At 42.3% G+C, this 14,943-nt stretch overlaps 1 protein-coding gene across 1 annotated transcript in view; it reads left to right on the top strand.

The window, feature by feature from the left end:
• Positions 1–14,943, top strand: part of CSMD3 (CUB and Sushi multiple domains 3) — a 1,539,978-nt gene that overhangs the window by 850,968 nt on the left and 674,067 nt on the right. The gene's annotated exons all lie outside the window — the stretch shown is intronic.

Here is a 14,943-nt window from a genome sequence, read left to right as displayed (position 1 = left end):
TGCGCAGGCAGGCAGCTTTTTGACCACATTCTGCAGGTCTCTGGAAGAGAGACCTTTTGTCAGTTTTGCAGCTTGCTGCTGCTGGGGAATTTGCATACGTTGGTCATGCAAATTTCCTAGCCACATCCTCTGGAGGTTTGTACTATAAATACCATGTGATATCACAGACCTGGGCTGGTCATAATGGTGAGTCCTGTGAAACACTCCTGGAGTGTCAGCCTTGCTCATTGTTTGAAGATTAGCCTAGAGTAATTCCTGGGACTGCACTAGGCAGGTTCCCTAGTGCAGTTAGGATTGCATATCTGTTTTGTTTGTCTGTTGCGATTGTCCTGTCCCAGCGGTGGTTGACAGGAAGTCGTTCTGATCTTTGTTCTTGGAGTATAGCTGGAGCAGCGGTTGCTACCAGCTATCTTATCTGATCTGTCTTTCTTGGATCACACTTGCTCTGGCGGAAAGAGCAGTGGATCCAGCTCGCTCTGTTTCTATACTTGGATCGCACTCGCTCTGGCGGAAAGAGCAGTGGATCGTATCTCTCACTATTTCCTGTTTTCGTGTATCTGTCTTGTCTGCTACGAACGCTTGCTGGGGGCTCGGTGAGGTAACCATTAAGCAAGCGCTCGCATCCTCTGTTTCATGTTTGTCTGTCGGTGGTTAGTTAGGCGTGCTTGTCTCTGTTGTGCTTATCACGTGGAGACCGCGCAGAAAACGCGTTCGCTGTTGCGAATGAGTGCAGTGTTCGTGTTTAGTTAGCGTTTGTTATTTTCTTTATCTTCTCATTGTATGATTTGCTGTGCCTTTGCTACTCCCGTGCTCTGCCTTGCTGTAGCCTTGTGTCACCTCTGGCAATCGCCTCTCTCGCGATTGCGTTCCTACTTCATATCTGCTGTTGTGTGTGCACCGTCGCGGGTTGGCGACTAGATTGGACATACATTCTATCCCTGTGCTCATTCTCTTTCGCAATCGCTTCTCTTGCGATTGCTTTCTCACTCGGTTTCCTCTGTTGTGTGTCCGCCGTCGCAGGTTGGCGGCTAGATTGGTGGACATACATAGATTCCTCATCTGTGCTTACTCGGTCTTGTGTCGCTGTTAGCAACCGAAATTCCCAGTGTAGAGGGAATTTCCGATTTGTACGATTTGGTCAAATATGGGTCCTGTATTTTTAAGAGGTTTAAGATACTGGACTCTGAAACTAGAGATGAGTTCATATCAGAATGTTCCAGATTCTTGGCAAATCCTGAATTTCAGGTCACCAATATTTCCACTTGGAGTGGTCAGATTGCTTACAATCTTTTCCAAGGGGATCTGTTCGTGTGGGCTGATGAGTATGCCAGACACGAGAATCTGAGACATAACCCTAGCAGATTTCTGGCTCATGTGTTTTCTCGTAAGCTTGGAACTTGCATGCCAAGTTATTTCTATGAGTTTTTTCCTGCAGTGCATGATGCTGATCAGATTAGGTTATGCAACATTTCTCTGTCATTACCATATGCTAATGAGTTGGTGCTTGCAGGCCAATCTGCTGATTCGGCTTGTCAGCCTAAAGATTTGTTGCCCATAGCAACCACAAATAAAGAGGTTATTTCTGTCAAGTCTGAAATGTGCAAAACCATTCAGTATGATAATCAGTTCAATGTTTCTCTTTCCACTTTAGCTTCTAAGCAGATGCAAGAGAACTGCCTGGATACGTTTCTTGCATTTAAACAGACATGCAAAGTGGCTAAAAAGGGAAAAATTAAAAATCGCAAGCATCTGAATAAAAAACTCCCTAATGATGTTTACAATGATGTTGCTCAGTCTCCGGGGTTTTCGTCCCAATCCAAAGCTTATGTGGATTCTATTATAGGTAGGATCGCACACTATATTAAAGCAGTTAAAAAATCTGTTCTTGTTCCTGATCTCCACCCATATGGAGATTATCTTGATACTGGCTTGTTTGAACCTCCATTTGCCTCATGGGACATTGGGGCCTTGATGGAGGAATTTGATTGGAAAGCCTTTTGGGATTTTTACATCGCAAAAAGCGAAGATGTCTTGAATGATTGTCTCGATTCTATGTACCTTTTGATTGATTCCGATGAATGTGACGAGGGTGATCTGGATCTGGTGATTTATGTATGGCAGACGATTTTAGATGAGTTGCACACACACCAATCAATTGATTCCAATAAAGAGACATCATTGTCGGATGATTGTACCTGCCTTTCTGGGGTAAAGCATGTGAGTCTTGACATTGTGCGATCTGAAATGAATGGGTGTACCACTGTGGTTGATTCCTGTGCGAATCCTGAAAGATTCTCTCCTGACTGTGTGCAGTTTGAATCTATGCAATCTAATGCCTGTTTCTCGGATGTTCCTGCAGATTGTGATCAGCATGAATGTGCCAGTTTTCTCAAGGATGTGTGTGACCCCTTGTCATTTAGAGACAGATCTTTAAGATCTTCCATCTGTGATCCTGCTATGGGGAAAATTCCTAAAATATGCAGCGTCAAAAGTAAAATTAATATGTCTAATAAAGTTTTTCTGATGTTGTCGCTATTTCTACTGCAAATGAGTCTTTGTCTCACCCTGTTCACACCTTTAAGGGCCCGTTGCCTGGTGACAGTTGCTCCAGTGTTTCTGTCCTGAACGCCTTACAGTTTGCTCCGCAGATCGCGGAGGTTTGCGCTATGGAAACGTCAGTTTCACAACCTAAAGCGATTTTTGATTCGCAAATTTTGCGTTCTGACTCCTCGGATTTGACATTGTTAGCCGAATCTAAGAGTGAGACAGCGCTTCGGTTTTGTGAATTTGATGCTGAAGCTTCTTTGCTTTGCCCAGAGAAGCTTTCTCTGAACCTGCCCTGTACCATGAATGAAAACATGATCTCCACTCGCACTGACATTTGTGAGTCCCTTTCTTGTTCTGAGGAAAATGCTGATTTGCACCCTGTACTCTGGATGAGTTAATATGGCCTTGTTTAGAGTCTCCTGCAGTGTCCCTAGAGGCTCGTCTAGGTATTGCTACTTTACTGACCTGTTTTTCTGCAGTTCTGGAGTTGCAAGCTAGTTTGACTGCTACGCAGAATTCTGGGTGCAGTGAGATTAAAGTTAGGGTGTCAGTGTGTGTTCCAGTAAATATTCCTGTACATTCCGCTCATAATGATGATATTATTGTCACAGAGATTTCTAGGTTTGAGTCCAAGCCGTCTTTTGAAAGTCCAGTGCTTGAGACCACTGCTCGTGATGATTCTCTGCCCGGTTCTGGTTTTGGTCTTGTCATAACGGACTCTGAGGTTGGCAGTTCCTCGACGTGTCCTGAGGGTGCCCTTGGGCTAGTGTACCCCGATGTGTTCTGTTACCCAGAAAGCCCAAGTGTGTGTCGGTTGCCAGCCTGCTCAGATGCTTCCTCGGTGGAAACCTGTTCTGATGTTGCCTGCCTGCCTGCATGCCCAGAGGTGGTCCCAGAAGGCCCTGGTCTTGATGCTTGTCCTGGTAATTCTGAATCCGGAATTGTCATTGCTTCCATAGGGGTTCTTGATAGTTCTCCGTGTGAGCCTGGTGATCGTTCTGCCCTCCTGGGATCTCTGCGGAGTTTCAAAGTGTTCTGGGAGATCCTGGGAGAAATATTTCCTGGTACCTTGCATGGGATCAGCAGTGGGTGCTTTGTGGAAAGGGACACTTCGAATGGGTATTGTGGCAGGTTTGGTATTTTTGGACGGTCCTTGGAAGGTAGTGGGCATGGCTCGGTGGGTGTCGATGGCTTCTTCTCTGGCATTCACAGTCCTGATGAGTGTTACACTGAGACTTGTGGTACTGATGGGCATGTTTTGGTGGCTTCTCCTTCCGATGAGGTCGGTTTCGGGTGGGCTGACTCTGGAATTGGGCCTTGTCGGGCTGTCCTGACCTTCTTGAGTCTTCAGTTAGAGTCTTTTGCAAATATCAGGTTAGAGGCTCGTCTGGAATCTGACCCTAGAGGGGGAGTACTGTGAGGATCCGGTCGGCTGCCTGTGCAGGCAGGCAGCTTTTTGACCACTGTTCAGGTCTGCATTCTGCAGGTCTCTGGAAGAGAGACCTTTTGTCAGTTTTGCAGCTTGCTGCTGCTGGGGAATTTGCATACGTTGGTCATGCAAATTTCCTAGCCACATCCTCTGGAGGTTTGTACTATAAATATCATGTGATATCACAGACCTGGGCTGGTCATAAGGGTGAGTCCTGTGAAACACTCCTGGAGTGTCAGCCTTGCTCATTGTTTAAAGATTAGCCTCGAGTAATTCCTGGGACTGCACTAGGCAGGTTCCCTAGTGCAGTTAGGATTGCATATCTGTTTTGTTTGTCTGTTGCGATTGTCCTGTCCCAGCGGTGGTCGACAGGAAGTCGTTCTGATCTTTGTTCTTGGAGTATAGCTGGAGCAGCGGTTGCTACCAGCTATCTCATCTGATCTGTCTTTCTTGGATCACACTTGCTCTGGCGGAAAGAGCAGTGGATCCAGCTCGCTCTGTTTCTATACTTGGATCGCACTTGCTCTGGCAGAAAGAGCAGTGGATCGTATCTCTCACTTACTCCTGTTTTCGTGTATCTGTCTTGTCTGCTACGAACGCTTGCTGGAGGCTCGGTGAGGTAACCGTTAAGCAAGCGCTCGCGTCCTCTGTTTCATGTTTGTCTGTCGGTGGTTAGTTAGGCGTGCTTGTCTCTGTTGTGCTTATCATGCGGAGGCCGCGCAGAAAACGCGTTCGCTGTTGCGAATGAGTGCAGTGTTCGCGTTTAGTTAGCGTTTGTTATTTTCCTTATCTTCTCATTGTATGATTTGCTGTGCCTTTGCTACTCCTGTGCTCTGCCTTGCTGTAGCCTTGTGTCACCTCTGGCAATCGCTTCTCTCGCGATTGCGTTCCTACTTCATATCTGCTGTTGGCGACTAGATTGGGGCACATACATACATTCTATCCCTGTGCTCATTCTCTTTCGCAATCGCTTCTCTTGCGATTGCGTTCTCACTCGGTTTCCTCTGTTGTGTGTCCGCCGTCGCAGGTTGGCGGCTAGATTGGTGGACATACATACATTCCTCATCTGTGCTTATTCGGTCTTGTGTCGCTGTTAGCAACCGCCATCTCTGGCGATTGCCTTCTCACTTTATCTTCCTGGTTGTGTGTTCATCGTCGCAGGGTGGCGACTAGATTGGTGGACACACATACCCTCTGTCGCTTTGATCTCTCTCTTTCAGGGCTATCTTGCCCTGCGTTTCTTCCCTTCATGCAATTCCTGTCTGGTGTCTGTGGCAGAGCAGAGGAGCTGTTCCTCTGCACTCTACAGCTCCACCTGCCGACAGGAATTTCCCTCTACAGGTGCGTTGCACCTTTTGCTGGGTTCCCACAAATTATACGCTTGTGGAGGATTTCCGCCATGTCAGCGCACGCCTTGTGCACTGATCACGGAGAGAATTCCACAATCGTTACAATCTTGGGGGCAAACAGGATTAAAGCCCAACAAAGACTATGCAGCCAAAATCTTGCATACACTTATTCTTTTAAGTTAGCCAATGAATGGTAACATCCTGATTCAAAACTTCTTGCTTTTACTGGTGGCTAACATGGTACAATACCCTACTGCTACTAAAATGAAATTGATTTTGGATTATCCATTTGTAGATTTTGTATGTCACATGAAATGATGAATGTGGACGTTGTAAAAACAAATTTTCACAAAAACTGTGCAAACTGGAATAGCGGGATCATAAAAATTGAAAGGAAAAATGTCATGACAGCTATTGAATGTTAATTAAATTTAGCATATGCTTGGAATGCAATTAGACAATTGCTAATTTACTAGAATTTCATTAACCTCAGTAACTTTCAACATGTCCAAAGCAAAAGCTGTGCTTTTTGCCACATAATACATGCCATTTTTTTATATTTCATCTAGTCCAGGTTTTCTAAATCACGTATGATATCCCCACACATGATGCTTGGAAATCTCTGAAGATGAGGCCCAGTCAGTCTTTGTTTCCCTGCTGGACTGGCTGTGTACAAAGTTTAATGAAAATGGGCTGTATGTCTCGACAGGTTGACAACTCTTGAGTTGGACAGGTTCCAGTTTTATCCAATCAACTGGCTCAAATGAAGAGACTGAAGTTAACGTTCCCTAGGCAACAATTATTGGAGATCTAGATTTTTAAACTTCCACTGCTGCATCTCAGTAGGAGTTGAATCATGGATTAAGTAGCACATTTGATCTGGTTAATTAATGCCCTGTGTGAGGTTTTAATGTGCAATTATCAGAAAAGTGCTTATTTGCTCAAAATTAAGTTTAAGGAGTGCCTATTATGTAACTTTGAAAAGTTCCAGTTAAAGCAAGAATAAAGGCAGCTATCTGAACTTGCTCATCTCAATTCTAAAGCTGGTGATCGGCCCCTTCTGCTGTAGGACACCTCTGGTTCTGGGTCAGGATTTAGAAAAAATGAACCCGGAGTATAAAGCAAAACGGGGACCATTAAAGTTGAAACACTTTCAGTTACCAACAGATACAATATCTGTAATTGGTTGAAGCGTTACAGTGAAATTCCACATTTACTTGGACATAATTGATCCCATCAGTTCAGCATTACACATTGTTAGGACCGATAGCAGATTTTATTTGAACTTCGTACTTTTGAATTCAGATGTTCGGTTACTCTCATGCAAACTCTGCCAAGACTGGGCATGTCAGAGATTCCTGTGAAAACGAGTAACACTGGATCTGCGTAGTTATTTACTCCTGCAGGAAGGGAAAGAAAAATTGGGCTGTCTGCAATCAAAATTAGTTAAACAGACTGCAATGGAAAATTTTTAAAACATTAAATTGCAAAAACATTTGTGCAGCTCTGATACTTGTTTTTAGCAATTCTTAGGCCCATATGCAATTAACTTTTTCTCCTGAGTTATCTCCTAGGAGATAATTTGTAGGAGACATAATTTCATTGAAAAAAGTACTATGAAAATGATTTTGAGTATTTTCTTGCCTTCTGGCGGTATAACTATTTAAGGCCCACAGCAAATAACCCCCTCCCCTCCTCCCGGTGACCAGGCTTTTTTTTTTAGTGCTCTGCAGCTTTAATGGCTTGCTGCAGAGCAATATAACTTAGCATGCAAGTAAATATCCCCCCCCCCCTTTACTGTCCACCAACAGAGCTTTCTGTTGGTGGGCTCTGATCGCTGGTGCCAACAGTATTTTTGTATTAATTATTTTGTATTTTTTTAAATTCTCTAATTTTTATTTATTTTTCTTCAACCCCCCCCCCCGACAGCCAATCAGGGTGATCCTCTCTCATAGGCATCAGCAGGTAGAGGATCAGCAAGATAGCCAGGCAACTGGTATTGCTAAAAAATGAATAAATATGGCAGCCTCCATATTCCTGTCAATTCAGTTGTCCTTTAATGATGTAGTATGAGTATGTTATTTACTTATTGTAAATCTTATTTTATCTTATTCATTTTTTGTGTAACTGGATTTTTTTTTCCTCTGCTTTTAGTGCAAATAAAAATATTTTTGAAACAAAAAAAAGAAAGAGGTAAGGAGAGCTAACTCATGAGATCAGTTAAGTGAGTCAATACTATAGGCTGATCCCACTTTGACAAGGCAGATCACAAACTTGAGCAACCATATAGGGCTGTAGGCAACTATTTATGCAGGAAACAGCCTGAAATCAAAGTAGGGATGGTTGGAAAGGCCCATTTCTGAAATTTACATTTCCACCAATGCCAATTTCCATTTTTTTACGATTTCTGCCTTTATGATTTTCTGTTTTTCCGATTTTTGAGGAGTTTTTTTATTAGTCATTTTCTGCATCAGAGAATGCATAAAAAAATATTAAAAATCGGAAAAACGGAAAATATTGTATTCAGATTTCCAAATTCCGACCAGAAATGCCGATTTCGGATCGGAAATGAAAACATTTTAATTTCACAGAATCCGAATGAGCATCCTTAAATCAAAGTACGTGGTCTCAGTTTTGGTGTTGGTAGAAGGGTCAGTGGCTCTACAATATATAGAGATCTCATTGTTTTGGATACAAGCACAGATGTATGTAGCCAGGACATAAAAATGTAAGAGTTAAATGAAGCTTTCAAGCGGCTGTAGTTTGATGATCGGGAAGGAGCGTCTGCCAGGCCTGACCTTGACTTGCAGCCATATTGCTTGCAGCAGCTTTCAGTGACTATAGCAAAAGTGTGTGATAAGAACAATTTAAATGATTTCCTTTAACATCTCATAAATAAGTAAATCCAACCATCTGTACGGCTCTCTACATAATTGATAGAATGTTCTGAAGTTTATGGATAAGGCTGTAAAGAACAGAATTAAAGTGCTACACATAAAGGCTGCCTAACAACAGTGACTTTAATACACTTAGAGACTAGTAAATTATGTGCATGAATTTACAAAATGTGATTTGGGTTTTGGGTGAGTATAAAACTGACAGTAAACTAACAAAGCCTGATGTGCAGGCACTGATTATAGGCATTAATAAGTATGAGAGATTCATTGGCAAGGATGGCACACCTCCAGCTTTCAGATAAACGGGATGCTGTATGGTGGAAGCCAGAAGTACACCTGGAATCCTCCAATACATTTAGTTTACATGCTGTGCGAAAAATAAAGGCCAGACTGATGTATTTCAGGCCTGAGCACAAGCTGCACAGCAATAGGGGATGCAGAGGTTGTAACCGCACCAGTGTACATGTAAGTAAGGAGCCGAAAATATGGGCATGGGGTAGAACCAAAAAGTGGCTCACCCTGCTCCTCCAAAAGTCCGGACAGCGTTATTCACTATTCCCCCTCCAGGTCACCATGGACTCTTTGATAGCAATCTTTATAGTAATTTGGGCTCCGTCTTTTTGAGTGCATCTACAGCTGTAATTCACGTTATGGCCTATGGCAGCGCCTGGTGCACCCAAATTTCCAGCGCTGTTTTTGCCTGACTCGCCTACTTCATCCACTATATTGGTTTTACATTGGTGCTATGCAGGTCGTGATCACCTCTGTATGTGCTTTGGATAGTGCCCCGGGCAGGTTTTGGTGCTTCATATCATTTGATTTGGAAAGAACACTTTGGGGCCGGGCCATTGTAAATCTCATACAGGGGCCCATAGCTCCTTATTTATTGCTGTCACTAGGGATTGTAGGAAATGCCGATTTCTGATTCTGCAGAAATTCTGATATATGCCAATTCCAATTTCAGATTTTCCGATTTCCAAGGTTTCTTGTTTGTCTTTTTTTTTTTTGCATTCTCTCGTTAGTTTACTACCTTCAAGTTGACTCGGAAGTATTGGACCAGAGTATATAGAATCTTACCATGGTACAGAAATTTTAGGATAATCACAAGACTCAGGAATACACTGCAGTATCCAAATTTTGTGATTGGTCTAAAATTACTGCAATAATCCCTATTTTGGCGGGAAAGATTCTGCATTTTCTGATCAGTCCATTGCTTTGGAGTTCTGCGATTGGGCTAAAATCAATAAATTGCGGTAAGTGGATTTCCACAGAAATGCCAATTTCTGATTGGAAATGCTTGAATTTTAATTTTTAGGATCCGACTGACCATCCCTAGCTGTCGGTTCTTGAAATTCTTAACTTTCTGCAGATTTATATGAAAAGCATTTAATTAAAAAAAAAATGCCCAGCACAATTTTACTTCATAAGTAGAATTTCTCTTTAACCCTTAGCTGACCGCTCCATGCCAATTGGCATGAACGTGGCGACCTTCTATGGGGCTAGCAGGAGATCGGGTGTGCTGCTTCGCGCACATCCCTGATTGGGAGGCGGAGCTCAGCTCTACCTTAAGTCTTCCACGGAGAAGAGAAAAGGCAAAACCGCCGTCTGTACAGCGCTGCGTTCTAAGGCAGCGTTGTACTAGGGACACGGTTGTCCCCCTGGGGGGGGGGGGGGCACAGAAGTGATTGGCAGTGATAGGCTGAAACCTATCACAGCAGATCGCAGTGATAGGCTAACAGGGGGGGAGGGAGGGAGGGTAAGAAAACTATTAAAAAATAGTGACATTTATTATGAGAATAATAAAATCAATATTTATTAAAAAAATATATAAACAGGGAGCGATCAGACTCCACCAACAGAGAGCTCTGCTGGTGGGAAGAAAAGGAGGGGGGGAATCACTCGTGTGCTGACATGCATGGCCCTGCAGCGAGGCCTTAAAGCTGCAGTGGCCAATTTCAAGAAAAATGACCTGGTCTTTAGGGGGGGTTTAACACTGCAGTCCTCAAGTGGTTAAGATATTAGCGTACATAGGGATCACATTTACATACCTCCTCACCTTAGCATATGGCTTCTACCGTGATTACTGGCATTTAATTTTCCAATATTTCCGTTGACAGCAAGACATGGAAAATAAATGCAATTTTTTTTGTTTGCTTTAGTCAAAGTTACATAATCTCTACTTTACCCCAGAGAGGGTCATGGACCCTGATGAGCTAGCATCCCTCTTCCGTATGAGTTCTATAAGATGAGATTGCACCAGGGCATACATGAGACACGCACACTGCGAGTACTTCCTGCGTGTAGGTCACATGGTCACACACGTAAACCATATCGACACACAGGACGGCTAGTCTTTGACTTCCTTTAATGTACGCATTGTCTCTACGTGAACAGGTCCACCTCAATAACATGTAATGACCCCATTATCTCAGACAGCCTCTGTACATAGGAGACGATTCAAAGTAAAGCACGCTGTTGTTTTTATTTGTCAACGTAGAGCAGTTCTCTAATTGCTCTCCAGCCATCGAGGAAAATGGAATACAAATGGATGCGTCCTGATTGTCTCTAATAAATTGCGTCTCATCATAAAGTGAGTTTTATCTGCGTTCGGCCATAAGTCTGTGAAAATGCCTGCCCCACCGCTAAAAGCCTTCTCTGCAAATAACAGACACTTCCATCGCAGTCGCTGAATAAAGATAAACTGTAATGGGCTGGAGAGAGAGGATCTACCTCAATTATTCAGAGGAGAAATGAATGCAGGCCCGCAGTTTGGGGAATATTGTTATTAGCAGAGGCAGAATGGCATTAATGATGAGATGAAGACTTGCAGCTGTATTATTTTCTATCTTGTACTCTTTTTATTTAGAGGATAAGGGCACTTATCAGGAAAAGTGCTCGCATCAATAGGCCCCCTTGAATAGTGAATGCTGCAAAGAAATAATGGCACTACTTACCTGCCTTAGGAGCAATTATGAGTTGTAAACATGCATATACCACTTCTCCACTGAAACAACACATCAAAACAGAAAAGGAAATGTTCTGTGTGTCAAAATTCCCTGTAGATAAAGCCAGAAACATGCATAAAAGTGACACTGAAGCAGAAAAAAACTTACAATGTAATGTATTGTATGTTTAGTACAGATAATTAATAGAACATTGGTAGCAAAGAAACAAGTCAAATATTTTTATTTTCAGTTCTATAGCTTGTTTTATAACACGACATCATTTTGTCATATTTGCAATTACAAACTACACACTATATTTTAAACTATGAAACGAAGTAGAGCTAATTACCCTTTGAAAATGCCTGCAGTAAAACCTTATCTGAAGCTGCCTCTCACTGTTTATTTGATGTGTAAGTGCTTCAGAAAATAGGACAGCCTCCGACCAAAGTTGGGTAAAATATAAATATAAAGTCAACTATGATTGTTTTTGTTTTCTGGGAGATTATCTTAATAGATTTCTAGCAAACATTATTGTAACAAATAAGGGACAACATAATATATTTTAAATGTCAACTTCGGAGCAGAATCAAGTGCTGCACATCAAAGAACTTTTGCAAATGTAATGGTTAATTTTATAATGACATTAAAGGACTAGGGGACATGATCAAAGGACTAGAGGACATGATCAAAGGACTAGAGGACATAATCTGCGCATGGAGGAAAAATGTTTTAGCCATTTATTTAGGAAAGGGTTCTTTACAGTAAGAGTGATTAAGATGTGGAATGCATTGCCACAGGAAGTCGTTATGGCAAACTCTATACCTGCATTTAAAGGGGGCTTAGATGCTTTCCTTGCGTTGAAAGACATCCATGGCTACAATTACTAGGTAATGCCCAGTGATATTGATCAAGTGATGTTATCTGAGTGCCATCTGGAGTCGGGAAGGAATTTTTCCCTTTAGGGGCTAATTGGACCATGCATTGTAAGGCTTTTTTCGCCTTCCTCTGGATAAACAGGGATATGTGAGGGAGCAGGCTGGAGTTGTACTTTGTACTGGTTGAACTCGATGGACGTATGTCTTTTTTCAACCAAAATAACTATGTAACTTTGTAATACAAGAAAAGCAGCATTGCAATATGCATGGCTGTATCTTTTTTTTTTTCTTTTTCAGTCAGGGCCGGTCACACTCAAAGCACAAATCATGACCGCAATCATGATTTTTTTTTTTGCCGCAATTTGTGTTTTGATTTCCGTTTGATAGAACAAGAATCACAATGCAATCACCACCAAAGCGCAGCATTCAGCGCATTTGCAAATGATTCAAACGCTGTAGTGTGAATGATCTCTTTAACAGCTGCGCTTTGCTGATTGCCGGCGATCAGCAAAGTGCTGAAAAGTGCTCAAGTGTGAACCAGCCCTTAGAGTGCAACCTTTTAGTCACAGACCTGAATCTTTTTCCAGCTCATTTATTTACTGCTCCTGATGTCACAGACTGGACAGACTGCTCAGACCATGTTTACCCAGGTAAACAGAAGACAGATTAACTCATTTATGTATTGAGCAGGATAGAATTTGTTGTGCTATTTTTAATTCAGGTTTATACAATGAATAATGTGTTAACACTGTTTTTTTAATCAGCTTATTGTTTTACTGCCTTCTGATAGCTGAGCAACAGCTCTTAGCATAGATTACTGAGAAGTGAGCACAGTTAAGTGATATTTAGAACTCCATTTTGACTACTGAGGGATTTACATATAAAATAATATATTGTCAGCTGAGACACACACACACACACACACACACACACACACACACATCATACACACCACACACACACACACACACACACACACACACACACACACACACACACACACACACACACACACATCATACACACCACACACACAGACACACACATCATACACACCACACACACACACACACACACACACACACATCATACACACCACACACACACACACACACACATCATACACACCACACACACACACACACACACACACATCATACACACCACACACACACACACACAAACCACACACACACACACACACACACACACGCACGCACACGCACGCACACGCACACACACGCACGCACACGCACGCGCACGCACACACACACACACACACACACACACACATCATACACACCACACACACACACACACACACACACATCATACACACCACACACACACACACACACACACACACACACACACACACACATCATACACACCACACACACACACACACACACACACATCATACACACACACACACACACACACACACACACACACACATCATACACACCACACACACACACACACAAACCACACACACACACACACACACGCACACACACGCACGCACACGCACGCACACGCACACACACGCACACACACACACTATATTAATCTGTATACATCAGAAGTTATAACATTTTAACTACATCAGTATTCCTAATTAGTGTTGTTGTTCCAATTCGGGTTATTGAATTTTGGAAACCTGAATTCGCCCGTCACCGAACTTAGATAGTTTCTGAAAATAATTCAAAATATCTCTGTTCCAGTATCTAGCGTTGCATAATACCACTAACATTACTAACCTGAAGGTATTTTAAAACCCGGAGCAGAGAGCAATTGCTGGAGGATAAGCTAAAATTAAATTATGTTCTTTGTCATTGAAATTCTTTGAGAAATTTAGCAATTTAAAATAATGATGCTTCATGTAGCTAAGACTTCGGTGAACAAACACCTATTGTGGTCTGCCAATTACACTACAGAGATGCTATTTTTCGACAAGCATTCAACAAAGCTAAATTAATCCTTGTATGTCAGCCTTTTCCTCCTTTCTGGACTTGTGTTGTTGGTAATATAATTTTTCTCTACAGTTCTTGTTTTAAATTCCACCTCCAGCCACTATCTTCATCTACTTTAGTTATTTAGCTATCTAGGAGAGAAAAAAAGACATTTGTCCATCAGGTTCATCCATTTCAGCCTCACTGTACCATTATCCAGAGGAAACAAAAGCCACGAAGGTTAAACTTATCCCCCTGAATGGATCAAGGTATCACCACCTTCTAGCAATTATAGCTGTGGATGCCTTTCAACGTTAGGAAAGTATTATGTATGCTGATATAGAATTTGTCAACATTTTTTTATGATAAGATATTCCACATTTTAACTGCTGTTTAAGCAGCCCATATCACTCTTATCAAATCAGCTGGAAATCTGCAGCACTGCAAACTGCATTGCTTGTAATTTCAATCAATCTGCAACAAAAGTTATGATTGCAGAAATACATTGATGGTCTACAGCGTTGCACTATACTGAACACAGCAACACTACAGTTTGATAGATTTTCCATAGATTTCATGGTGAAATCTATTGACAATCTTTGTGCAATATATGAGGGGATTCAGTCTCTCTCTGATCAGATTCAAATCTGAGAGGGTTTAATCTGTTTGCCACATTGAATGAGATCTACTGTATATGTGTATGGATACTCTTAGCGCTCTTTTCCACGTGTATTTGATAGATATTGAAAAGGCTGATTGCTACTTGCTGCTGCCTGGTAACTGCTTTCTGAGTGCGCAGTTCAGCCGCCTGTGGAAAAAAGCCCTAAGGCCTCTTTTCCACAAGCAGTTGAACTGTGTGCTCAGCAAGCAGGGCCGGATTTGTACTCTTTACCGCCCAAGGCCACTGTCACCAGCCGCCTCCTTCAGTATAGGTAGCCAGACTACC

The sequence above is a fragment of the Hyperolius riggenbachi genome, chromosome 5 (assembly GCF_040937935.1).
Source record: "Hyperolius riggenbachi isolate aHypRig1 chromosome 5, aHypRig1.pri, whole genome shotgun sequence".
Classification (NCBI taxonomy): Eukaryota; Metazoa; Chordata; class Amphibia; order Anura; family Hyperoliidae; genus Hyperolius; species Hyperolius riggenbachi.
The sequence above is the reverse complement of the archived record's forward strand: the minus strand, read 5'-3'. Positions and strand labels throughout refer to the sequence as shown.